The sequence below is a fragment of the Ptychodera flava genome, unplaced genomic scaffold (assembly GCF_041260155.1).
Source record: "Ptychodera flava strain L36383 unplaced genomic scaffold, AS_Pfla_20210202 Scaffold_32__1_contigs__length_2955704_pilon, whole genome shotgun sequence".
NCBI classification, from domain to species: Eukaryota; Metazoa; Hemichordata; class Enteropneusta; family Ptychoderidae; genus Ptychodera; species Ptychodera flava.
In genome coordinates, this window is record NW_027248354.1 from 692,455 (window position 1) to 720,307 (window position 27,853).

General features: G+C 36.3%; 2 long non-coding RNA genes across 2 annotated transcripts; one reads left to right on the top strand and one right to left on the bottom strand.

Annotated features, from left to right (window-relative positions):
- Positions 1–6,257: 6,257 nt before the first annotated feature.
- On the bottom strand, positions 6,258–8,103 carry LOC139127497 (uncharacterized). Its single transcript, XR_011551025.1, has 3 exons — positions 7,792–8,103; positions 7,078–7,365; positions 6,258–6,645 (listed from the first exon to the last, which is right to left on the bottom strand). It is a non-coding gene; the product is annotated as an uncharacterized lncRNA (long non-coding RNA).
- Positions 8,104–24,132: 16,029 nt separating this feature from the next.
- Positions 24,133–25,458, top strand: LOC139127506 (uncharacterized). The gene is made up of 3 exons (XR_011551032.1): positions 24,133–24,191; positions 24,795–25,003; positions 25,377–25,458. It is a non-coding gene; the product is annotated as an uncharacterized lncRNA (long non-coding RNA).
- The last annotated feature ends 2,395 nt before the right edge of the window (positions 25,459–27,853 follow it).

Here is a 27,853-nt window from a genome sequence, read left to right on the forward strand (position 1 = left end):
CCCTATTATCGATTTAAGCGGCATGTCTTGAAACAGAATTAAGAAAAACAGTTAACGCAAAGAATGACACAGAGACAAAGGTTTGGTCAAAATCGAGGAGCGATGGCACAGCCCAGCATCATCACCACCTTATATAGTCACCTGAGGCCACTTGCAGATTTGAATGGCCTTAGGGGAGGGCAGCATGTTACCAAGTGATGCACATACTGCCACAGTGTGGCAAGGGCTCCCTAACATGCATAATCCAACCGAACATCTGACAACATGGTCAGAGCACCTACTTGGGCCAATGACAGTAGGAATTTTATTGAGTTTTTCTAGTTGTCCGAATATGAAAAAAGTTACATTTTTCTTTATTTGTGAGCTGCTACCCTGCAGTAATGTTGCATTTTTGTTTTGTTTTGTTTTTTTGTTTTGTTTTTGTATTTTTAGTCCCCATCTGTGCGTCTGTCCATTCACGCAGATATCTCAGAGATGCCTACAGCGATTTCATTCAAACTTGGTACAGAAATTACTCCTTTTGTCATACATATGTGCGTTGATTTGTTTTATCATCCAATCAAAAATAGCCGCTTGAAGGCCACTTTTATAAAACGCGGGGACTATGTCATTGACAAAGACTGTTTGAAAGAGAGCTCTATTTGTAGAGCAACTGCAATAAATTCCATTCAACTTTGTTAAGATGTTTGTTGCACTGATCTCTGATAGCACACAATGATATATGCCAGTATCGCATCATTTAATTGCTAATTTGCATATTTGATGATTTTTTTTTCTGTAATTAGGCTGACGTGTCCTGGAATACTGCGGCAAGTTTGATGAAACTTGGTACATATCTTTAGCACACTGTTTCATAGTAGTGTACAAAGATAATTAGCAGTGTCATGCAACACAATTGCCAATTTGCATATTTAATGAACTTTCCTACTTAGTGTGCTGTGTCCAGAACCACTCCATCAAATTTGATGAAACATGGTATAAATGTTGATCTCACAGTAGTGTAATACTGTGTGAAGACATTAAGAAGTATCATGTCAATTGATTGCTAATTTGCTTATTTTATGAACTTTAATAATTAGTATGATATGTCTGGAAATACTGTATCAAATTTGATGAAATGTGGCATAGATGTTGATCTTCTGGTGATGTAATAGTGTGTAAAATCATGTAGAAGTATCATGTCAATTAACTACTGATTTACATATTGAATAAATTTCCGTAATTAAGCTGATATGTCAAGAAATGGTTCATCAAATCTCATGAAACTTCGTGCAGATGCTGAGCTCACATTGCTTTTAACATTTGAATGGAGACCTTTATCAGTGTAATTTAAATTAATTGCTAATTTGCATATTTAATAAAATTTCCTAATCAGTTGGCTATGTCCAGACGTACTGCATCAAATTTGGTGAAACTCGGAACAGATTTTGATCTTTCAGTACCGTAATGCTGAGCGAAGACATTAAGCAGTATCGTATAAATTGATTGCTTATTTGTATATTTGATCACCTCTCATAATTATCATGATATGTCTAGAAATGCCGTATCAAAATTGATGAAACTGGTACAGATGTTGATCTCACACTGCTGTAATACATGTCATTGACATTTTGCGGTATTGTGTATGAATTACGGCTAGTTTTCTATTGGGTTCAAACTCACAATATACGGCAACCAGTCGCCTAGCTAAAAGGCAACAGACAGAACTGTTTGGCCAAATCCCAACTTCCAAAAGAGTGGTTCAATAACTGGACTGAGTTGTGTTATTTCTGACTGCGACCGCTCCACGCATTGTAGAGTTCTATAGCACTCACGCTGATACTCTCACTATCACACATTGAACACAAACTTTAATCGAAGCAATGAATTCATCACTTAAATGTAGTGGTACACGTGATTATCTTTCATTGTCATTATAGAATGCAAAAGTGTTTGGCAAAATCCAGTCGATTGATTACAAGTTGACTTATTCAATTTCCTTTTGTAATGAGGGTTGAAGCCCACATTGTTTTAACGTTTTTACAACCATGGAACTCATCATTAATCAAAGACCCAATTAATGAACAGGACTCTATCCTCTCCCTGGAAGGACTTGTAATCAAAGTACCCACTAAACAAGTAGGGACTTTGTCATCAACGATGACTTGTTGATGATTGAGGGTGGGTGGGAGTTGTACGATGTGAACTTGATTGTGGTAGGAGCTAGTATGGCGGAAGCATGGGATTAAGTTGCGGATATATGAATGGATGATGACTAATAAGATTGCAAATTAGATAGCAATGGATGTGGGAGGTAGCGGGCGTGGCGTCTTGGGTAAATATAGAGAGTGATACAGCGAATCAATGAGTTGTTTCCTGCATGGATTTGTTGTCTTGGCTTTGTTTTCCATGCCTCTTTCCTGCATTAACCATGATTATAGCAAAGCTGTATCATCCAATATTATCAAAGCCAGTTTATGTAAAGCTATGAAGAATTCGTAAAAATCGCTAAGCCTGTCAAAAGTAATGCACCCTATTGAGTCTTCACTGGCTTCACATTTTTGCACACAAATGCACTCCCTTCATCATGTTACATTGCAATATGGAATAATGTCAGGGAAATCAAAATATGTCAGTCAGAAATGGGTTTCTTTAGAGTCTGTCATTTAAATACAGACTATCATATGGTTCTGTAATTAGTAGGGATAAAAATGTGACGACTTTCTGTGAATTTTATGTAAATAACTCATCAGTCATGTACTATGAAAAGTAAAATGTTATTTTGCCTCTTTACATAAATTGTTCATTAAGTAAATATCACATCAAAAAGTACAAAAAAAATTAACACGTGGTGTTTAAATTGACAGTTAAGATACAGTCAATTCATTCACATCAATAATGAGATGACAAAAGTCACTGGCAAACGAATATGCTGATCAAATTTTAGCATTTTGAAAATTTAGGGGGAAAAACTACATTTCGTTACAATATCGACCTTTCAGCGAAGCCATAACGAATTCAATTAGTATTGAGTCACTGTGCTGATGTTAAGTTTGAAGGTCAGACATAAAGGCACCTCAACACACATCAATTTAAAACCGCAGAATTTTAGTCACGTAACAACGTCATCGCAACAGTATAATGATTTATTCTACCTAAAGTTTACACTTGATGATTTCATACAGTCGAATAGGAAATAACAGCATAAGTTGCCAAAACTATTGTACAACTATAAATTGAAATCTCCCCAAGAATATATAATCGTGATTGAATTTAGATATTTGAAGTTTTTAGAAGGTCAAACAGGGCTATAAAATCATATAACTCCGATAAAACTGCACCAAATGTCGTGAAATCTGCTGCAGATACTGATCCGACTCATATCTAACTGTGGTGTAAAGTATTTAGTAGTGTGCAGTTAATTAAGTGTTCACTTGCATGTTTAATGAACTTTAAAATTAGGTATATAACTCTGAAATTACGGCACCCAATTCAGTGAAAACTGGTACACATATTGATTCGATAAATAATAATTGCACTGAGAAGCATTTGGCAGTGTCAAGTTAACAAATAGCTCGCTTGCAAATTTTATAAAGCTTTGTAATAGTCATGTAAATCCAAAAAAACTGCACCAAATTTGATGAAATCTGCTGCAGATACTTATCCGACAGATATCTAACTGTGGTGTAAAGCATTTAGTATTGTGAAGTTAATTAAGGGTTCATTTGCATGTTTACTGAACTTTATAATTAGGTATATAACTCTGAAATCACGGCACCCAATTCAGTGAAAACTGGTACAAATTTTGGACTGATAGATATCCTATTGTACTGAGAAGCATTCAGCAATGTCAAGTTAATAACTAGCTCATTTGCATATTTATAAAGTTTTATAATTAGTCATATAATTCCGAAATAACTGCATCAAATGTGATGAAAACTGCTCCATATACTGATCCGAAAGATATCTGATTGTGTTGTAAAGCATTTACTAGTGTGAAGTTAACTAGGGTTCATTTCCATATTTAAAAATCTCTGTAACTAGGTATATAACTCTGAAATTACCTCACCAAATTTGGTGAAACTTGCTTCAGATATTTATCTGATAAATATTTAATTGTGCTATAAAACATTGAACAGTGTCAAGTTAATTAAGGGCTCATTTTGCATAGTTAAGAACCTTTGTTATTATTGATATTACTGCATTAAATTTGATGAAATTTGCTACAGATGTTGATCTGATATCTTATTGTCCCATGAAGCACTGAGCAGTGACACGTTATAAAACAGTTTATTTACATATTAAATATTTTTGTAATACGTGATTGAACTCTAAGAATACCGTGCGAAAGTTGATTAAACCAGCTACATATAGTGATTTAATAGATACCTTATTGTTCTATGAAGCGTACTACTATTAATAAAACTTGTAAAACACGTAAGCAAATTCAGTAAAAAATCTGGTTTGGTAGATTGTCTTTGCGACACTTTGTTATCCAGTTTACATGATACGGTGGTGTCACAGACAAAGGGAAATACAACGTTCTGTTTGTCTGTGGTGGTGTATGGTCCTCCGATCCGTCACCGCATTGTCGAGTCATCATTGCAGTGTGTTGTTCAGTCATTCTTGGCAGAGATTTTAAGTCTTCGAGGCAGTGCGTTGTCTACTCGTCATTGCACGTTGTTGTCTGGCCGTCGAATCAGCAGGTTGTCTTTTCTTTATTGCATTCTGATTTCTATTTTTTAGTGCAGTGTATCGTTTAATCATTGTGGCTGTGCTGTCTTGTCTTCGTGACAGTCTGTTATCGAGTCTTTAATGGATGACGTTTTCCTGGCTTCGTTGCATGTTGTTGTTAAGTCAAGTTATGTAGTTGCATCCTGATTTTGGGTCATGTCAGTGAGTTCGTTGAAATTTTTTTTTGAATACGCTCTAGGTACATATTTCGCTTAACATAACTCTGTAGTCTATTTTTGTCGAACTGAGCTTTTCTTTTCTTCTGATTGCTTTAGGTCCATTAGCTGAAACAGTAATCAAAAACAGTTAATCCAGTGTTATTGCACATAGTTTTTAAAAACAAAATTTCAACCTGAAAAAAATATGATGAAAAATATCTGAAATGTAATGTTTACAGAGCAATCTGTACCTAACCGCACAATCAATTGGTCCTTATTTTTTGGATTTTAAAATTCCACTTTTTCTTTTTCTTTATTAAGGCAGGCACGCCCTGTGCTCGTACATCTCCATTTACACAAAGATATACATAATGAGTGATCTGTAAGAATGCAGAAATTCGCAAAACATTTGCAATATGAGGTATTCATTGTGAAATAGTGCGGACTTCTCGCTATGCAAGCCTTGCCTCGTGGTCAAATAAAGACCTTTTGCAAATGTAAGGTTTTCCAAAGTTTCCCAAAAAGAGCTTGGCACTGTCTTATAAAATGTGTCTTGCAGCAATGCATTGAAGGAGCATTAATGTTTAATTGATGTGTTGATATAGAATGACTACCATACACTATTTTCTATTTCCCGCACAATTAATATATGTGAGAACAAAATCATCGCAGTTGTGAAAGTAGGCTACAAGCCGTACTGGAATCCGATTTTACACAATTTCAGTTGTTTTTGTTTTTGTTTTTGTTGTTTTTGTTGTTGGAGAGTTAGACTCATCGTGCCATGACTGTTCAAATAAACCTTTCAATTTTTATTTAAATTTTTCAACTTCTATAATAATGTAAGGCGTTAAAATGTAGTTATTGTGAGAATACGATATTGCTTCACATGGCAAAAATGGCTTCTATATGTATCGCTGTCACACTGATTTCAAAAAAGTAATATACAAGACGGTACATTCTTACCTCTTTTTCCGGCCGTTGTTTTCCTTTCCCTTTGCGTTTTCGTTTCTTAAAGCGGGTGTACATGCCTGTTTATATGACATAGAAGGTATAGTCGTCAACTTGTGACATATATTGTCAATGCGTACTACCATAGAATTATTTAACAAGTTCAAGGCTAAATATAGGTGCCTGCCCTGTTTTCTATCGCCTTGTGACTTGTGTACAATTCATGTTTAAAACATAACTAATCTAATATGCTCCTTTATTGATCATGTGTTAACGACTCGAAATTTTCATTTATTTTCAAACTTCACAAACTTAATTCACATGTACTTTGAAAAACCACTGTAGCAATTTTGTCGAAAATACACTTCATCGGGGGATAGAAATTACTCTAATTGATGAAACTCTCCTACGAATAAAGCGTGAATGTAAATACTGCATTGTTGTTTTTATGTGCCATTATGAATAGATGTTGCATAAATTATCGTGGAATTTGTAAATTATTTTGATGTCGTCGTTTCATGGCAAAGTCTCAATTTTCAATTCCCTCCGTTGAAATTCGGATTTTTTTTCCGAATCCTCATTTACAAACAACCCAAGTTCTGTAAAACGATTTCAAAACGAGTTCTTATAGAGACTGATCTTACTTAATATAAAAATGTGCTGAGATACATTCAATGATGATGCAAATTATACTTATGGAAAAACTTACCGTTGACCACTGCGCAGACGATGATAGCAATGAAGAAGCCTAAAGCAAAACCACTTCCAAAGCCACAGGAAAACCCGCTAGATTCTGGAATATCGTCGCAATCCTGTGAATGTGAGACTATATTGATCATCTGTTAGGACCGCCTTGAATAATTTGCATCATATTCGATCGACGTGATTATATAATTATTCACTGGCCGCAACAATTATTTCCAGGATTTGAATTATCTTAAGCAAAGATAATATGTTAATTTTTAAGAACTGTTTCATTTTTTGAAGTATAGCCGATTAAAAACGGGCAGTATAACGATATTTTCTTATTGCCTGTTATATAAAAGGAATAAGTTGAATGCAGAGCGCATGTAAGGAGACACATTTTATTATTCTTTGCGATAAGACAGCAGGTAAAACATTGCCCAAGTTCAAGCATTAGGAGATTAAAGCTGGCAGGGTAAGGACTTTTTTGCTGGGTAAGGACTTGTAAAACAGAGGAAAATAAAAAATATATTTTTGGCCAACGCTAATATCTGCGCTTAGAGGGAATACTTACCATTAACATATACCTTTGCGCTGTTCCGGTAAATATCGCCAGGAATTTGAATAGCTTGACAATAAAGAAAAAATGCGTCACCGTGTTCGACCATATTAGTGGAAAATATGCTCAAAATGTCCTTTGTGCTGTCCTCATGGGTAGCAACAATAACTCCCGAGTCGTTGTGTACACGAGTGTCATTTTGAAACCACGTTAACTTTGCAGCCGGTTTTCCTCCCTCTGCTTTACAGATATAGACATTGCTTGCCCCTGTTAATTGCTCTATGGTTACGTTGCTTACCGGCACTGTAAGAGAAAATGGAAATATACGCTTTGTTCGTACTTATCATTTACTGGATTTCTTATCCAAGGTTGTAATGCAACAGCTTCTGAACACAGAGCAAAATGGGCAAGAAACAATCATAGCAAGACCCTTTGTTCTCCTAGTACCACGTCTAATGCTAAACGCCAGAAACGAAGTCTGCATATTGAAATAGGTCAATGCCTTATATGCGTTGAGAGATGTAAAAACAAGCAATATACTCTCAACTTAAGTGAAAAATCGCAAATATTTTGTCAAAAAATGTCAAATATTTTACTGATGAAACAAAATAACTCAGTACTTTCTTTATGACTGTCAACATCAAGATTGCAAGAAGTTTAATGTCCGAATATTATTTTTTTTTTTTGTATTGAGAGAAAAGCTAGGCAGAAATGTATACATGTACTTGCCGATTACGGTGATTGTAGTATTTTGTCTTTGTGGCTCTGCCTCAACGTGTACACACTGCCATTCCCGTTCATGTTCGTGTACAGTCACGTTGTAGATGAGCAGATTATACTCCCCTTCATCAAGATTGCCTTCAATTCTGCAGCAGGGGTCATACACGGTCTTTCCATGTGAAATGTAAAAGGGCTCATGATCATCAGACATTTTTAGCCACGACGGCGATACTGTGCTGCCACGCAAAGACAGTCTGCATTCAAGGAGTACATCGTTTCCCGCGATCACCACCTTGGGAATCGGCCTGACTTCCCAATTTGGTTTCTCTGCAACCAAGTAAATGGACATAACAATTATCGGTTGTATAAAACTAACGAATGTATGAAAGAGAAACAGTTGTACATGATTTTAACTCTTGTCTGTTATATATTTGGTATTATGTAGTGGAATATAATATTAGGTGAATTTACTTTGTTGTCGCTTACTTTACAGAAATGATAAAAAATAAGCATTTCAACAATGTATGTATGTATGTATGTATGTATGTATGTATGTATGTATGTATGTATGTTTTTACTTGTGTATTTATATACTTATTAGTTGATTGACTTGTCCATTTATTTATTTGTCTTGTTTCCATCTCGTCATGTACAAATTTCTGCTCGTGATACTGACTCGTGAAAGCTCTCCTCCAACATAGATCCAGACATGGCTAGATGTGGATGTCAGAGCCGTGATTTGTAACTGGCCACACCTATAAATATTCTCTGTTTTCTTTACCTCTCAGCAGTACGCTGACACTTGTCTGAGCGAATGGTTCAGCACGTTGCTGCCTCAATTGCACTGACAAACATAGCCCAAAACAGGATGCCAGTACATTGTTGTGTAATGTTTGTTAAACTCATGTGTACCTCGTACATCGTAAGCTTTGGTATTGTCCTCGACACTACGCGTCTCGGACAATACCTCTGCTGCACGATGTACTCGGACATAAAATCCCGGTATTATTGTACACCTGCTTCTTTAACCTATAGGGTTTCGTCATACAGAAAGTTTCGGTTTCAGACTACGTGGAGCAATGACTTTGACGAGGAACACAACATTAGGTTGTATTGGACGCTATTTGACCTTCGACCTCATTACACCTTTACGTCAACATAGGTAAACAAAATACGATTTTACAAAAAAAAATATACTTCGAAACGTTAAGTACTTCACGCAGTTAATGATGGCCATTTGAAAACATGTGAATTTCATTCAATTTATGCTGCTGACCTACACATTTTGCCACATGCACCACTGCACTGCTCTCAGCAGGTTATGAGGACCGTGTATGCGCTTTGCCTACGTGCTGAAAGTATCGTGTTGCCCGTCTGCTCGCGTTCGCTTAGTGCAGAGCAGCGCTCAGTGAAATCATATCAAAGGGAATCCATGAACAAATTTGGAAAACTATCGCATAAGTGGTTTCAAATAACATTATCAACTATTGACAAAAATTACCTGCAATTCTTTGAACATCTTTTTCCTAATTTCGATAAATCTTGATGTAAAAAGAGTCATCCTTGATGACACAGTCCTCGCTTGTCCATTTTGTTATAGTCTTTGGTGTCTAGGTAGCTGTGGTCTAGGTAGCTGTGGAATGACATTGATGCAACGGGTGCATCAGGCCTGTGACTTGCATAATAAAGTATGTGGGGAACGTTCAATAAAATTGACCAATGTCTGCCGGTAATGACCATTGAAGGAACTTCTGATTACATCACACATAACGATGCCTCACTGCCTCTAGTGTCATGGTGGCACATAATATACACAAACATGGTTTGGTGGAATTTTAGAAATGGTATGGGATCGGGTATGTTGTTGTAATCAGCCATTTCGGATCATATAGTGAAAAAATTAATATGCACAAGAATGCAGCCATATCACGTTTAAACAAAATCAGTTCATCGAAGGACAGTGACCTATGTTTATCTTTCAAAGAAATAAAAAAGTCACACCAAAATTAAAATCAAATGGCTGTCTATTGACCATATGGATCATAGCACAAAATTAGTAGACATGCATATGTATGCCATTAAGAACTTTATCTTTGTACCAAGTCTCAACAACATTGGATAAGGAATATTTGCATATGATTAAGCCTCAAAGACATGAAGAAATCCAAAAATGACCATCTTGCAGCGATATTGGGGAAAAATGACAATCTGGCAACTATATTGGAACATGTCAGGAAGTACATTGAGAGGTATATGTATGCCATAGTGCACTGTAAAAATAGTGGACGCTAGACGCGTCTTTACGCGTTCAAAATGTACATGTCAGTGTTCAAATTTGAACGCCTAGTGTTCATATTGTTAACACCAGTGTTCATAATATTAACAATGATGTTCTAAACCTGAACACTATCGTTAACAACGATCTTCTTCAAGTGTTCAAAAACTCAGCATCACAGAAATTTTACAATACTGTGAAACAATTAACATTCTTTTGTGTTTTTTACTTTACAATGGCTATATTAAATTCACTATTGCTTCACTGTCAGGTAAACGTACACGGATTTTGGTGTAACGAATTTCACACTAAGTGAAAAATATTTCCGGCATGCAATTGCTGAAAACATGTTTTTTTCTAAAAAAGGAAGTATACAAAATAATTTTACACGTTTATTACGGGTTGAAAGTTTAAAAATTAGAAAAGAAAATCAGAAAACCTCCATATCGTTTTAATTTTAACATCGGCGTGCAAGAGGCGTTCTACTTCTAAACACTCGGTGTTCAAGTTTTGTGTCTTTTCCTATCCCATGATGCATAAAAACGGAAGTTGCGACATTTTTCTTGTAAGCACACCCTGCAGTCGTGATGGTGCAGAAGCAAGACCAGAAAGGGTAAGTTTCCTCTCCAAAATAGTAAAAGGTATTAGATTTTTGAAGCATCTATATTATCGTCCTTTGAGATTAATTGTATTGTACCTTGAAATAGCTTAACTACGTGAAGAAACCTTTTTTTCTTTCGTGGCTGCTATACCAACAACAAGCTGTGACTACGCAGTGGTACTTTTGGCCATAGCCTATCGATCGATCTCACTCGGGTCAAGGGTCATCAAAACACAACTGTAGCGAAACCTTTACCTGAGAGCGATCGATACGCCTTGCATAGTACTGCTGCGTAATAGCAGCTAACACATGTCTTTTAGTAAACACAATCGCATGTAAAACATCGTTAAACATCGTAGAGTATACAATTATTGTTTCAGCATATGAGAGTTTGGCTTTTTTATTTTAATCAGTTGATGACAAGAAGCAGCAAATACTATGTAATAGTATTGAAGAGAGGCACTGTATATGAAAGTCTCCCCTTTTCCTTAACCTAATCAGCCCCTTGTCTTTCATTTAAAGTTTCATCTCGCCATATTACCTATTGTTGCATTTTTTTCAGGATGTAAAAAGTTGGATCAAACTGAAAATCGAAGAATTGTTATAGAAGTGGTGGTACAGATAACGAAGAAGATGAGTGTACAGGTAGCTGTCTGGAAACAAGCTTGAGAACCTCAGTTCATCTCTAATTTAGATTTAAACTTCCAATGGTCAGTAACTGAATTTTGATAAATTTCTGTATTTTTGTTCTGAATTAATCCAAGCTTTGGTAGCATGCTATGATCAACTAAATGTTGTCGGAGAATAAGCTTTCACACACGTGTAGTCTCCCTTATTTAAATTAAAGCTGAAAGCGACAGACCATTCAGAGTAAAAATGTCCACTCTGAATTACTGGTTTTTCTGAAATTTTCACTCTGAATTTTCTGTCACTTTCTGCTTCAATTTTTCATCACGCCCCTCGCATCTGACGAAGGAGACTTCACGTCTCTAAAAGCTTATGCCCTTGTAACTTTTATTTGATCATAGCCTGTTACCAAACAGTAGATTATTTTGTATTGTAGCTCAACACGTCTCTTGTACTTAGCAAGTGGTTTTTAGCTTTGCTGTCAGCTAAATATGTGGATGTGTAGCATTGTCCTCAAATTTGTACATCCAAGGCTTTTCTTTAAACAGCCTGTACGAATCCCTTAATATTTGGATTACAGGTCCTAAGGGATTACCCTTATCAGATATGTTTCAAATTATGATGAAATATGCAAATTTATATTTTTGAGGCTAATTTTGCTATTCTTTGGCAAAAATCTTCTTCTCTTTTACTGCCGTCTTCAATATTCGGTAAACATGTCCCTAAAAATGACCTTAGTCAAATTTGTGCTAGTTGTGATGAAATATTCAAATTAATATATTTCATGGCAATTTTTGTCATTTTTTGGTCAAAAATCTTTAAAAAATATATTTCGGAAAAGCTAATCAAACAGCTTTGATATTTAGGACATAGATCTCTACTGATAATCTTTTTCAGATTGTTCAAATTATGCAGAAATTTGCAACTTTGTATTTTTAGGACATTAAAGACATTTCAGACATTTTTAAGACATTAGGGATTACCAGAATGTGATATATTCAAGTTATGATGAAATGCACATTTTTTTACATTTTAAGAGTGATTGTTACCATTTTTGGTAAAAAAAAAGTATAAAAATTAATAGCGGGGTACACCAGAATTTGAAAGGTCTTTATGAATATGTTTTAAATTTCTGAGAAGTATATTTTTGAAATGTCACCCATTTATTTCAGGGCTTATTTAAAGATATTACAAACAAACAAACCTTTTTGTTTATGAAGGACTTTGTTGGATAAGGAAATAGGTTTTACCCTGCCAAGGACCCACTTTCCCCACTTTCTGCATGTTGTGCCTTACTGTGACACTTTGACAACTTGACATGTTGTGTTTACTTTAGTGTGGACAACTATATACCATGTGCACCAGAGAAGCCTTGACTAACTTTTTTTTTCTTCAAAATTTACAATTGTCTATACAAGAGGAAATGTCTTTAAGAAACCATCTTACAAAAATGGAGTATACATTTCATACATATACGTCTTTTCAACACAATAAGTATGCCAAATTTTGAGCTTTTTCAGATGATTTTTGTACATTTTAAACAAGTATGAACATAAAACGTCATCCACAATATGGTGATTTTTATTGCTTATGTTTTTGATAGGAAGGTGTCAACACTGTTGGTTTTTTCCTGTGACAAACTTTACATACAAAGTTGCAATGTTATTTGCCCATTTTATAGTAAATTATTGTATTTTGCTCTAGAAATTTTTTCGTGTATTTTTAGAATAAAATAATTTTACTGGATATCAATGGTCTGTCATGTTATTTCAAGGCTTGAACACCCCGTGAACGCCCAAAATTAAAGGTGTTCAACAAGCGCGCATCATGTGTTCTAGCCTTTAACACACTTATCGTTGAACGGCGTCCATGCGTTCAAAAAGTGTTACAGCCCTTTGAACGCGTAAAGGCGTTCAATTTTTTGAACACATTTCCTGCAACGTGTGTTCAGATATGGAACACCATGGTGTTCAATATAATGTCTGATGAACACGTAGCGTTCAAAATCTGCACACGTATGTTCAAAAATTGAACGTTGGTTGAACACGTAGTGTTAAATTTCTGAACGTCTGGAGGCGTTCAAAAAGTGTTACAAAAAGGCGTTTAAATCGGTGTTCTATCCTTGAACACTTAACTTTACAGTGTGCATGGTCTTTGTGCCAAGTTTGGACAAAATCGGTGTAATGACCTTTGAATTAAGCTTCAAAGCATGCAAAATTCCAACAAAATGGCAGTTCCGCAGCCATATTGGCTCCTATCGCAAGGTTAATTCATACATGCATATGTATGCCATAGTGCTTTGCCTTTGTGCCATGATTAAACAAAATCGGTTCCAGGATATTTGAGTTATGGTTCAAAGACATGAAAAAATCGCAATAAAATGGCCGCCTCACGTCCATATTGGATCGTATCGCTATATAATACGATAAGCAAATGTAGGCCATAGTGTTATGCCTTTGTGCCAAGTTTGAACATAATCGGTTCAAGGATGTTATAGCTAATGGTTCAAAGACACGAAAATCGCAAACAAAATGGCCGCCTCACGCCCATTTTGAATCGTATCGCAAAATAATTTGACATGCATATGTAGGTCATAGTGCTATGCCTTTGTGTCAAGTTTGAACAGAATCGGTTCAAGGATATTTGAGTTATGGTGCAAAGACATGAAAAATTGCAAAAAAAAATGGCCGCCTCGCGCCCATATTGGATTGTATCACAATATAATTCTACATGCATATTGTAGACCATAGTGTTATGCCTTTGTGCCAAGTTTAAACAGAATCGGTTCAAGGATGTTTGAGTTATGGTTCACAGACATGAAAAATCGCAAAAATATGGCCACCTTGCGGCCATATTGATCGTATCGCAAAATAAATCGATGTTCATATGTATGTCATAGTGCTATGCCTTTGTGCCAAGTTTGAACAAAACTGGTTCAGCAGTGTCTGAGAAACGGCTCCGGACAGACAGACGGACGGGACCCAATCTATATGTCCCCGCGGACGACTGAAAAGAGTCATCTTTGAAATGTTTACTATCAAAAAGAAAGTTTTCGACCAGCAGACTGTGAGCACAAGTATCATAACAAACCATTAACAGATGCCTGCCACACGATGATAGCCAGAATATGATATAAAAGGTTGTGCTTAATTGTCAGTCACCTATCTGGCGGGTATTTGATCTAACATGTTTCAAATGCCTCTCTTTTGTTCATTTTTTTCTCATTGCAGCAGAAGATAAACATAAAGGTCCTCAGCGGCAAATGTAGATTATTTTTCACTAATTTCATTTTTAACCGTAGTTTCTTGTTATATTCCATGGGACCTATTAGGAGACACACTATTCAGCTTGCCAACTAATCCTAAATATGCATTTATAACTGTGCAGGTATGCGTGGAAACTGCATTGTCATCGTTGACGAGTGAATTTTGGTATAGATCGGATTTCAATTAGTAAACCCTAACAGTGCATTGTACATGCTACATGTATAGTTGGTTTAAAATACGTTAGTTCTTTCTGTAGTCGATTATTGTTGCACTGTCTGGGGTAGCACTTCCAAACCAAATATCCAGAAATTGTATAAACTCCAGAAAAGAGCTGGCAGGGTTATTTTAGGTCTCGATACATTTGTTTCCTCTCGATTGTTTTCACTTGTCTCCATTGGTTGCCCATAGACTATCGTATTACTTAGTTTACTGCTGTAATGACCTTTAAAGCTCTACACGATCTCGCACCTTCCTATTTATGTAATTTATTCAATCCTCTCACAGAAATGCACCATTTAAATACGCGCAACACTAGCCATGGTAATTTATACACGCTGTCATTAAGAACTGCTATGGGTCAAAGATCATTCGCTTGTCGAGGAGTTAAAATTTGGAACGCTATTCCTCGTTCGTTCGTAGCTGTGAAACTATGTTATCCTTTAAATCTACATTACATAATCATCTGTATGCTAAGTTCATGCACGAGGGCGATGATTTGGATTTATTGTGTCCTGTGAGACCTTTGATGACATTTTAGTTTCGCATATTTTATAATCTGTATATTAATCCCAATGTTCCAAATTCAATAATTTTTCCATGTATTCTTTCCCTTTGAATGACCATGTACTTATTTTAGAGGGCTGTGATGGAAATTTCAATTCATTTTGTAAATCAGACTACCCTAATTCATAAAGTATAATAACAATAACAATAGCAATAATAATAATAATAATAGTAATAATAATAATTAATATAAGTATTATATAGAAATAATAACGCGAATAATAATAGGTTCAATTTCCCTGCAAATTTCATCATAGGGGTATTTCGGGTCGAAAAGATCCAATATGATATCGATTTCACTGCCCCATGTTTCCATGGTAACCATTTTAGGGGTTGAAAATTTCAGTTTTTCTAATATCTCATGAAAAATTACTTTGATTGATATGAAAATTATTTACTTTGGGAGTTCGGGTAAGACAACACAAAAACCAGACTAATTTTAATGTTTCAAGTTGCCATGGTAACAATTTGGGATTGAAAATGTGACTTTTTTCCCTAATTTCTATTAAAGAACTATTGATTGATGTAAAAAAATTGATCATAAGGGTTTTTCTGATTAGCACACCAAAAAAATAACACGATTAAAAGGTGAGATGTTTCCATGGCAACCATTCAGGATTAAAAATTACAAATTTTTCAAAGATTCCACCTAAAATCCAGTAATCAACAGAAAGTGTTATATTAAAGGGATAATTGGGTTAGAAAGACTAAATATCCAGTGTAAAAATCCAGTAATCAAGAGAAATATTATAACAAACGGTTAGTTTGGGTTAGAAAGATATAATATGATATCCAATTTTACTGCCCTATGTTTCAATAGTAACCTATTTATGTTTTAAAATTTCAATTTTTTTCCAAATTCCATTAAATGTTATCCCAGTTACATGCAAATGCTCTCCTTAGTGTATTTATAAAAGCATGAACTCCATGTTCATTTTGTTTAATGTTGCCATGATAAGATTTTTATTTAAACCATAATTCACTGTTTTTTATTCATTTTCATTGGTTTCTAAGTAACAACTTTTAACACTTGTTTATTTATTTCATTGATTTCTAAGTAACAACTTTTAACGTTTGTTCTATAATAATAATAATAATTATAATTTCTTTGCCTTCAGCTAGGAAGAATAATAAAGATAATGTATACAGGGGCCATTCTGGTCAAAATTATGCTTTTCGTTAATTTTTGTGTGTGAGAATTAATTTTCTATAGACCAGAAATAATTTTTCAAGCATTTTTAATTTTGTTTCACGCAGTAAACCCAAATAAGTGTTATATAGTATAGTACTAACTAATTATGCATTCATTGAATTAAGTTTATGCCTTCAAATTAATTTTACGTGCTAAAATTAATTCTACTAGTATCTCAAATTAATTTTATGAACCCAATTCCCCTTAGCACCCAATGTACCATTATTTATCACAAGCAGTAACAGTAGCGCCCATTTTTTTAAATTTAAAACATGATTCACTGGTACATATTTATTTTATGGATTCATAATTAACGACGTATTAATATTCATTTTAAAATATTTACTATGATTTCTTTGCCTCATTCCAGGAAGAGTAATGAAGACAAATTATTTCTGATTGTCTAACTAAAGTAAAATTATAGGGGCATTATTTTTTGTGTGACCTGGCGTGACCCCATATACTCTATGATTAGCTAGATCTCCCCTTTCCACGGTAGCAACGGCTAAATTTGAACATAGTGCCTGTATACCTTTAAACACTTTTTAAAAACCAAGCAGGCCAAGACAAGGGGGAAATATTACAAGTTAAATGTTTCGTGTTTAATATGCCCTGGTTGTAAAGAAAATTAAACAAACACAAACTCTCAATGAATTTTGCCCTATTTCTCACTTGTGCGAACGTCGTAGGAAACACTTATTGCAACAATTACCTAAGATAAAGAATCGGCTGTTAATTAAACTGCAGTTGCTAACCAACGGAGGTAAACAGTGAGACTAAACGTGCCCAGAAATACTAGCAATAGACTAATCGTTTTGGCTTGTGCCAACACACTTATAGAAAACCGCAAAGACTAGTCGTTTTGGCGTGTGCCGGCTAATCGGCTAACAAAAAACAGGAAACTGCAAAACCGCAAAGAGCGATAAAGAAATAGCTATTGAATAGTTTCTATAAAAATCTCTACACATGTGTGTGAACCATTTCATTGTGCTATAGGCCCCAGGTTACCTGGGGCCTATATCACAATGGAATAGCCAGTATTATTGTAAAAGGCGATAGTCATATCAAACTATTGACATGCGGCAAAAATAATTAATCTTTCCACCTTTCAGCTTGGTGAAAAACGCATTTATTGATTCGCCAAAGGCCTGTGGATTCGCTTATTTTTGCACAACTGCTACATGGACATAGGAAAAAGTTCGACTCACCCTAGCCACTCGATTGATGAATATAACCACGGTCCATGATGAGAGTTCTCGAATCAAAAACTGTAGCCGTGCTCGAATACAAATGTCTACTCATTAAATTACGTCATTGTTATACAGAGTTAGCATTTAAAAGTCTATCACCCTGGGTTTTTTTTAAAGTTTGGAGAAGGGCGGCGTTTCCATCTGAATGATTGAACGACGTGAAACGCAAAATTCCATCGCATATTATCCGGCAATATGTACAGTAGAAATACTGTAAACGCTCAAGGTATGGTATAAGCTTATACTCCACAAAATGGCTACAGGCGGCATGACCTTTCCTAAAGCATTTCTTAAACGTCCTACTTGTTACCTTAGAGACTCACATGTGTTGTCCTGAAAAGTATTTTCTGCAGTAATTCCAGTTTCTGTCAACTTGCACAACATTTTAAAGCTCAACGACTCGCACGAGACGAAGAAGTTCCAGACTGCACGTTCACGCGCATATACGTACACTCAATTGCGCATGCTCATATTTTCAGCTGCACTGGCATAGACTCTGTCCCCCACGCAACGATGGGCTGCCATGCTACGCTGTGCATGTGGGCTGCCAGACACAGCGACCTTCGGTTTTTGCAAGTATATGAATATTCATAAGGGTAGTGACGTCAAAAGAAACATCTATCTAACTGGGCGGAGAGAATATATACTAGGCTGGTAGACCTATTAATACACGGTATGTTTTTATTTTTCATTTTTAATTTTATTTGGCTATGGTACTTGTAATTTTTTTTTGATTAACGGATGTGTGGAGTTCCATAAAGTATCCGGATCAGGCTGAAATCCAACCGGTCGCTTGCAAGAACGTCCAGAACCTGGGATCGCGTCGCGATTCGCGTCACGTCAATACCTGCTGGTATCGCTTAAACTGCTTAGTGTTGACGTTTCCGACAAGCATTACCCTTTGGCTTAATGATATCCCCCTCTCTCTCCGTACAGTATGATGCATAATTCTTCGCTGCACGTACGACAATTAGAAGTCACCCTATTGACAAAATTAAAATAAACAACACCTCTTTTTTTGATTTTCCACAGCTTCAATGAACTGTTATTAGATTTCTATATAATACTTATAGCCCCTAAACTTGTAATAATAACTAATATAAGTATTATATAGAAATAATAATGCGAATAATAATAGGTTCAATTTCCGTGAAAATTTCACCGTAAGGGTATTTTGGGTCGAAAAGACCAAATATGATATCAGTTTCACTGCCCCATGTTTCCATGGTAACCATTTTAGGGGTTGAAAATTTCAGTTTTGCTAATATCCCATGAAAAGTTACTTTGATTGATATATGAAAATTACCTAGTGGGGGAGTTCGGGTCAGAGAACACAAAAACCAGACTTATCTTAATGTTTCGAGTTGCCATGGTAACTAATCTGGGATTGAAAATGTTACTCTTTCACTAATTCCTATTAAAGAACTATTGATTGATGTAAAAAAATCATAATAAGGGTTTTTCTTGTTAGCACACCAACAATCACTCATTTTAATGTGAGATGTTTCCATGGTAACCATTCAGGAATAAAAATTACCAGTTTTTCAAAGATTCCACCTAAAATCCAGTAACCGACAGAATATGTTATAGCAAAGGGATATTTTGGGTTAGAAAGACCAAATATCCAGTGTAAAAATCCAGTAATCAACAGAAATACTATATCAAAGGGTTATTTTGGGTTAGAAAGACAAAACATGATATCAATTTTTACTGCCCTGTGTTTCCATAGTAACATATTTGCGTTTTAATATTTCAAAGTTTTCCAAATTCCATTAAAAGTAATCCCAGTTACTATGCAAATGCTCTCCTAAGTGTATTTATCACAGCATGAACGCCATGTTCATTTTTGTTTCATGTTGCCATGGTAACCATTTAGGTTTTTTTATTTAAAACCATGCATATTTTAGATCAAGGGTATCTTTTTCGTTAACCAGACAAGAAAAGGCTATTTTACAAGATTCTGCCCATGAAGTGAATTTTCTAGTCTTTTGATGTGTATACTTGCACACCTTTAATACCCAAGGAAACAGGTATAATGGACGACAGTGGGACTCAAAAGTTTTGTGACCTATTAACAACCCGTTTCACTCTCAGAGTTGTATGCAAATTTTAAAAGTCGCCATGACAACCTGGCAACAACATGGCCTTTTCAGCACTGAGATATACTGTAGCAGGGCTAAAAATTGGCCACAGCCCTTCTGCCGGAGGAGGCATAATTTCTGTGTCATTGTGATTGATACATTATTATCAAAATGCAACGAGAATGCGTTTTTATTGGCCATCGTTTCCTGTGCCTGTCATTCAAGTAGTCAGTTCAGATATTGAAACTTTGTTGCAAAGTTCCACCGCACGGCCGGTCGTCTTCGTAATTTCCAGAACAAAGTCACATTATGTGCCCAGCTGGGTTTGACTGCATTTATCTACCTCGTCTCAAAGTGACGGACGGATCTTTCAACCTTTCAGCTTGGTGAAAAACGCATTTATTGATTCGCCAAAGGCCTGTGGATTCGGTTATTTTTGCACAAGTGCTACATGGACATAGGAAAAAGTTCGACTCACCTAACCCTCTCGATTGTTGAATACAACCACGGTCCATGATGAGAGTTTTCGAATCAAAAACTGTAGCCGTGCTCGAATACAAATGTCTTCTCATTAAATTACGTCATTCTTGATATACAAGAGTTAGCATTCCAAACCTGTCACCTTTTTTTTTCAAAGTTTGAGAAGGGCGGTATTCCATCTGAATGATTGAACGACGTGAAACGCAAAATTCCATCGCATATTATCCGGCAATATGTGCACTGTACAGTAGTCAGTGCAGGTACGTATATATTCCACAAAATGGCCACAGACGGCGTGAACTTTCTGAAAGGATTTCCTAAACGTCCTCCTTGGTACCTTAGAGACTTACATGTGATGTCCTGGAAAGTATTCTCTGCAGTTATTCCAGTTTCTGTTAACATGCACACATTTTATAGCTCAACGACATGATAGCGCGAGACAGTTCTACGGTACTATACACATTCTCGCGCTCCAGGCTCAATTGCGCATGCTCATACAGGCAGACTACGTCACCTGTGTTTTGCTTCCGGCGCGACCGACTTGGCAACTTAGGTTGAGCAAACAAATAACGAACAGCCGAACGCACTCTCAGCGATGGCGGCCATCGTATTGTGTGCATACCGAGACGATCGCTCGCCTTGCGCGTGTTGTTCCTCGAATTCTGACCCATAATCATTTAAAAAATGCATTCAAATGTGATAGTGAAAGCTGTTCTCAATTAATAAGGTGTCATACTCAGCATAGCTGGATGTTTATCGCTAGTTTACCTTTGACCTCGCGACATTTGCAGGAGAAGTTTCTTAGCACGGACAACTTGATAACATAAAGCATGGCGGTCTGTAAGTATTTTCATTAATGTGTTGTGTAATTTACGAGGTTCAGATTTTAAGTAAATCAATTTTAACAAGATTGAAACCGATTTAACCGTGTCCGCAGTGATTTAATCTGTACATTTCATGGCGTGATTTGTCGGGTTATTTTTTATGCGTGTGGGTTTTTTATTTACGTCCATATGTGCGTTGCAGTTGAGCATAGTTTTTCGGACCATCACGCATGTCTCCCTGGTAACGGGTTTGTTTACACACTTGCATATTTTCTGGCGCCTTTTTCAATCGTCTGTTGGCCTAGACTGTGAAAATGTCATTCGAATTTCATGCTCGTGTGCTAAAAAACCGGTGTCGTATTTGTGCACGGAAAATAAATGGCACAAGCTATCCATGCTCCAATTTTATCGTGGAGTTAAAGAATTGTTTCAGAGTACAGTTTTAGTGAAGACATTCTGATGTTCACCCGTCCAATTTTTGTTGTCTCTGTAAGAGAGTCATTGCTTCATGGCAGCAGGCAGAAAGCAATAACAAAACCTATCGGCCAGGGACACACGTAGTGAAATGGTCCAGACACTGTAGAGTATGGAGATGTGCGGTGTGTGATGCATTGTGTAAGGCAGGAAAGAAAAAGAAAGACAGTAAAAACAGGGGCAGACCAAGTCAATACCAAGGCAGTGACATTTCTGGTATCACTGGCAAGGAGACAGGAAAGACGGGGAAACTACAGAGTGAAACTCATGGCAGTACAAATCTAACAGCAGCTGTAAAACAGAGGCAAGAAAAACGATGAGAAGATTCATTCCCTTGTAGAGACAGAGGTTCAATGATCTCTTGAAGAAATGGAGTGTCCCATTTGCAAAGACATAATAGATGGACCAATACAACTTTTGTGTGATGGACCACATGTGTTTTGTGCGGAATGTTTGTGTCAGTGGTTGCAAGTTTCTTCATCCTGTCCTGTGTGCCGTCTCTCTATTATGTGTGAATCTCTTGTAAGTCCCCCCATTGCCTTTGCAAACATGCTATCAAATGCCACAGTCACATGTGATTATGGGAATGTCGGTTGTAAGTCAGTTGTGCCACTGCAAGATCTGCAACACAACACGAAACGGTGTGTTTACCAGTCCATTGCTAGAGACCACTGCTTCTCGTCAGTGAGCCCATTTCCCATCAGAAGCCACCATGCTCCAGTCCCCATTCCTTACACAATCAATACCGAGACATCAAATGATGAAACATCAAGGGATAGGCAGAACAATATATGTGCAGTGAAGGCCGCAGAAATTGTGTTGCAGAATGTATCAGCGGTGCATATGCTGCTACAGTATGAAGAAATGGCAACAACACTTGTCAAGAAAAAAATAGAAGCAAACAGAAGTGATGATAGTTTGATAAAGGTTAAAACCAAGGGCCAGGTGAGTTTTTTACCAGCATTACTCTTGCTGATCTATACCCACATATCAATATACAGTTAGATTTTGGAGTAAATTCTTCTGATAAAGCTATCATGGAATATGATAATTTGTAAATTTGTATTTGTAATAACGTTTATTTGGTTTTGTAGTACATGTGTGACCTGGTAGTGGTTCAACAAATTAATTTCATCAAGTAATGAGCTAGTCCAATTTCATGAATTTATCACCCACATATACTTTTGAAAGATAAATTTGGTTTTTCAATTTTTTGTGTGATTTTTTTCAGCCATTGTGTTTAACATATACACCAAAGCCATGAAAAACAACCTCAGAAGCTAGCACTAGGACAAGACGTCAGAGGGTGTTGCAGTTAAGTCAGAGGAGAGACATTGTCAGTGGTGGTGATGCGATGCTGCAGCTGAGTGAGAGGAAGTGAGACACCAACAAAAGGACAAGAAGGAAAATCCTCCAGATCTTGGGACTCACTCCTGACATACCTCCAGGTGCTGGCCTTCATTTGGAAGTTGCTATGGGAACAACATGGGCTGCCAAGAGGAAATTACGGCGTTACTTCAAGGCATGGCATGTGAATATTGGAAATGAGGTATGTTATGCAGGTCATTTTCCCCACACTCATCAAGGTCACTGTCCTTCTTGACCTCACAACCATGAATTTATTAAGTCATGTTGGAATTTTCTGGAAATTTAATTAGTTGTGTAAGAGAGAGAATTTTAGAACAGTAATTAGCATGTCAATAAAAGTTCTAGATTGTTCTTATATGCTCTTATATAAGCTCATGAGTATTAATATTGGGACAGCAGGCTTGCAGTCAGACTTTTGGGATTGTGTGCAAACTCTATTATGATCATGTAGAGAAAGAATGTGGATAAGTAATCTTGTTATCACATATTACTGAATATATGTGTTACTGTTGTTTTTGCATCTTGTTCATATTTGTCTTCAGGTCTAGCAAACTTACCCGGCATGGTACAATACCTACCAGTGAAATTTGGATAAAGTTAGGTGGGGACAAGGGTCAGGGAACCCTGAGAATGGTTTACCAAGTTGCTAACACCAGTAATCCAAATGTAGCAGATAATACAGTGATTTGGAGTACATTTGCAGCACCTGATTCCTATTACAATTTAGAAATAGCTTTAGCTGTTAACAGAGGTCAGGTAGACAAACTGGATGGCACAAAGTGGAAGTAAGTCTAAACATGCATACTGTGTTTTACTAAACAATGAACAGATTGTACCATATATCTATTTTGGTACAATATTTGGAACTTAAGATACATACATATTGGTTATCCAAGTTTAATACATGCATTATACTGCTGATCCAAAAATCTGAAAAACAATGTGCAAATCTGACCAAACTTATGGAGCATAAATATGATACCTACATTAAATAGTACAAAAGGCAAAGTTGTTTTCTTGCATGTACAAAATGCATTGATGTGTAGAAACATGGGCATTCATTTAGAATGGTGTGGACAATTGTCTTACATTCCACTTTGATTTATTTCGGGGACAAGAGACTATTAGCACGGATGATGGGAGATTATGAGTATCTGGCCAAGAGTTATGGATTGTCTGGACCAAATGGTATGAAATGTATACTTGCATGCTATGATTTATACGTAAGAAAAGTTGAGGCACTGACAGGACAGGCAGTTTATTGTGTACACTTCAGTTTTACCTATGATTTATATGTGTACGTCCTTGACCTATCAGTTTGCAATATGTGCGACTGTTAATAATCAGCATGCATTGTGTATGATATGCTGTAGAACACAATTATGATAATTTGTTGTAGTTTTTCGTTGACTTAAGACATTCACAGCTAACATTGATTAGTCAGATAAATTTAAAGGAAGGGGTACACAGTGGGTCAGATCTTGATAAATATTTGCAAGCTATTGACAAATGATTGTTTTCCTCTGTAGAAATTCTTGTGTTTATTTCTCAATTTAATTCTTACACATAGTATTAATATGTATACTGGCAATGCAAAATGTAGTAACCATGAATTTCTTTGAAATAAATATTTAAATTGATAAGTTTGCATATTACAGGTATCCTCTCCAAGAGTTCACACATGCACATCAAATTGACTTCATGAACACCAGTCATGTCTATACCTACTAAGGTTTTTAAGTAATTATGTCAGTTTTTGTTCCTTGTCTTCCTCACATTGAAATATTTTAGGGAAATATTTTTGCGTATGCTGATTGATCAGCAAGGAACAAGCACAGTTGCCGAAGGAGGAACAACCATTGTCATCAATGAAGAAGAGAACCCTTGATGATATCAGAAAATGTCACAGTGAATTTCTTTCAACAGGTGGAAACCTAAGGCATGCCATGCAGCACTACAATAGTGTCAGAAAGCCACTTTTCAATGTACCACTGCACAGAGTATGTACTAATCAATTCAATCCACTATGTTGTTTGCTTCCATTGACCAACTAAACATATAGCTCTGTTCTGTTTCAATCAGTTCACTTTACCTTTCTCTGAACAGTTCAACAGACCACACTGTGACCTATCTACATGTATGCATGCCACTATGTCCATAATGGTGTGCACAAATAGAAGTTTATTAGTGAAGCTATATGCGAAAACAAGTTGACAATGAAGCCAGCACATATGTCAGCATTTGTGATCAATCTAGTTGTTGTATATTTGTATGTAGTGTTTTCTTCATAAATAGGTAGGTATGAAAGTTACAAGATATTGTCATACATTAAAAGTAAAAGATACATGTGCTAACCCTTATATTTTATCACAGGTTGCAGTCCCAGGGTTGCACATCAGTCCTGGCTTGTTTTAAAAGTTTTTCACCATGATGGAAGCTAGCTGTGCAGTACTGGATATCAGATCATCACGACTCTGGAGAGAGATGATGACATTGATGAACCCGTGCTGAAGCCTGCTGGATTTGACACATATGTAGCCATGTTGAAACAAGTCGAGACATTACAGTGTGAAGCGAAAGAACTCCAAGAAGAAGCTAAGACCTTGGCTGATAGTGTTGAAAAGGCTCTCCTTTCTGATGATGACTGTGACAATGATGATGATGATGACGACAAAAGTGAAGATGATGGCAGACCGCCACTAATGACCTTGGGCAAAGTTAAAAAGCCCAGGAGAAAGTGCAGGAACTCAGTGAAGAAGCTGACAGGAATGTTAGTATTTATGAATAGAAGACCATACTACATTAACAAAATAAAAATACATGATTTTGTGATAATATTGAAATCTTGTGAGACACAATTAATTTCAGTGGCAGTGAGTTGCTAGCCAAGTCAAACTTTTTATCAAACTGGAATAGTTGCCATGTTAAATAAACATGTAATGTTTGTTTAGCATGGTGTTAAATTTCCTGTATCATGTGAGAACACCCACAGATAACCTGTCTAGCAACCTGAGATCTCAGAGGGTCTCCTTTATCTTTGAAAATGGCATATGATACCAGAAGTAAGATCATTTTTGTGATGATAAGCAATAACATTGTCAATCTCAAGTGCACAGTCATGTCTATGCTGCATTTTCAGAATTTTGGCTTGTGCACATTTGTAGTGCAGTCATTTCCAGACAACACAGTGTTTATCTTTGTTTTCTTAGATATCTGAAGCTACAGACGTAAAAGCGAAACTGCCAAAACAATGTGGTTTTGTAGTCTGCGGTATTGACCAAGCTCTGCAGTCATTTAGTGTTGGACGTCATTCTTACCACGGGCAGGCATTCATCGGAAATCATGTGAACAAGTGCTGTAAAGTATGTGTTTTACAACTGTACACTGTTTTGTTGCTAAAGTCATTAAAAGGTTCAGTATTCTGCTTGTCATCAAGCTTTCAGTGTCAGATTTATTGTGTGTTATATATATACTACAGAAGATGTATTTCGTCTACATTATTTTGACCTACTTTCAGTGAAACAACTCTGTTTGCTTTTTTGAAAGAAAGTTATCATATCCTTTTTTTATTTTTTGTGTTTCAGGAAGAAAACATTCACACGTTGTGCAAGAGCATCATCAGGACCACAGCAAGAATATGCCCATAGCTGAATGAACAGGCTGCACACACATTTGTGGTCTGTATAAGCCAATATTTTCAAAATTTGCAGCCTGCCATAATCTTTAGAGTACAAGCAATAGAATGTCAGATGAATATATTAGCATTCTCAGTTCAAACATATCACATTTAATGGCATATTACAGAGAACACTTTCCTAATGAAAGTGTACCCCCCCCCCCCCCCAAAATGCATATGTTAGAAGATCATGTCATCCCTCAGATTGAAAACACAGGGGTTGGCTTTGGTTTCCTCACAGAACTGTGTAGAGAGTATCCATCATGAGATTAGGAAGGGAATGGACCGGTATAGTAAAGTACCTGGCTATAATGGTTTAAAGAAATTAGAACTTATGGTAAGGGAGCATCATGTGATGACCAATTCAAGTCATGTGAAAGTGCAAAAACACAAAGGGGTTCATACAGAACCAAATAAGCAACGTGAAATAATGATGGCCATAGTGATAAAAGTAAAGATAAATCATGATAAAATAAACATGTAAAGAACAAATTAATTAAGTCAATAACAAACCAATATGTAAATAAAAACATTGAAATCTGGTTCTTTCTATGAATCATATTTTTACTAAATTGATGCTTGTATTTTTAGTCCCCAAGATACCGTCCAGGGGTACTTATAGGTTTGGTCATGTCCGAGCGTGTGTCAGTGTGTGCGTTTGTCCGTCCATGCATCCGTCTGTTCACGCAGATATCTCAGAGATACATGGAGCGGTTTCATTCAAACTTGGTACAAGGATTACTTGATATGTCATACATATGCATGTCCAATATATATACATATGCATGATCCAATGTGGCCGCCATGCGGCCATTTTATTACAATTTTTTTATGTACAGAGCCATAACTCCGACATGTTTCAACCGATTTTATTGAAAGTTAGTACAAGGACATTGACCTTCATCATACATATGCACATCAATTTGTTTCACAACATTATCCAATATGGCTGCCATGCGGCAATCTTATTACAATTTTGTCATGTACGGAGCCATAACTCAGGCATATCTCAACTGATTTTATTCAAAGTTGGTACAAGGACATTGACCTATGTCATACATATGCATGTCAATTTGTTTCTTGATATGATCCAATATGGCCGCATGGCAGCCATTTTGTTACAATTTTTTTTTATGTCCTTAGCCATAACTCAGGCCCGTCTAAATGGCTTTTA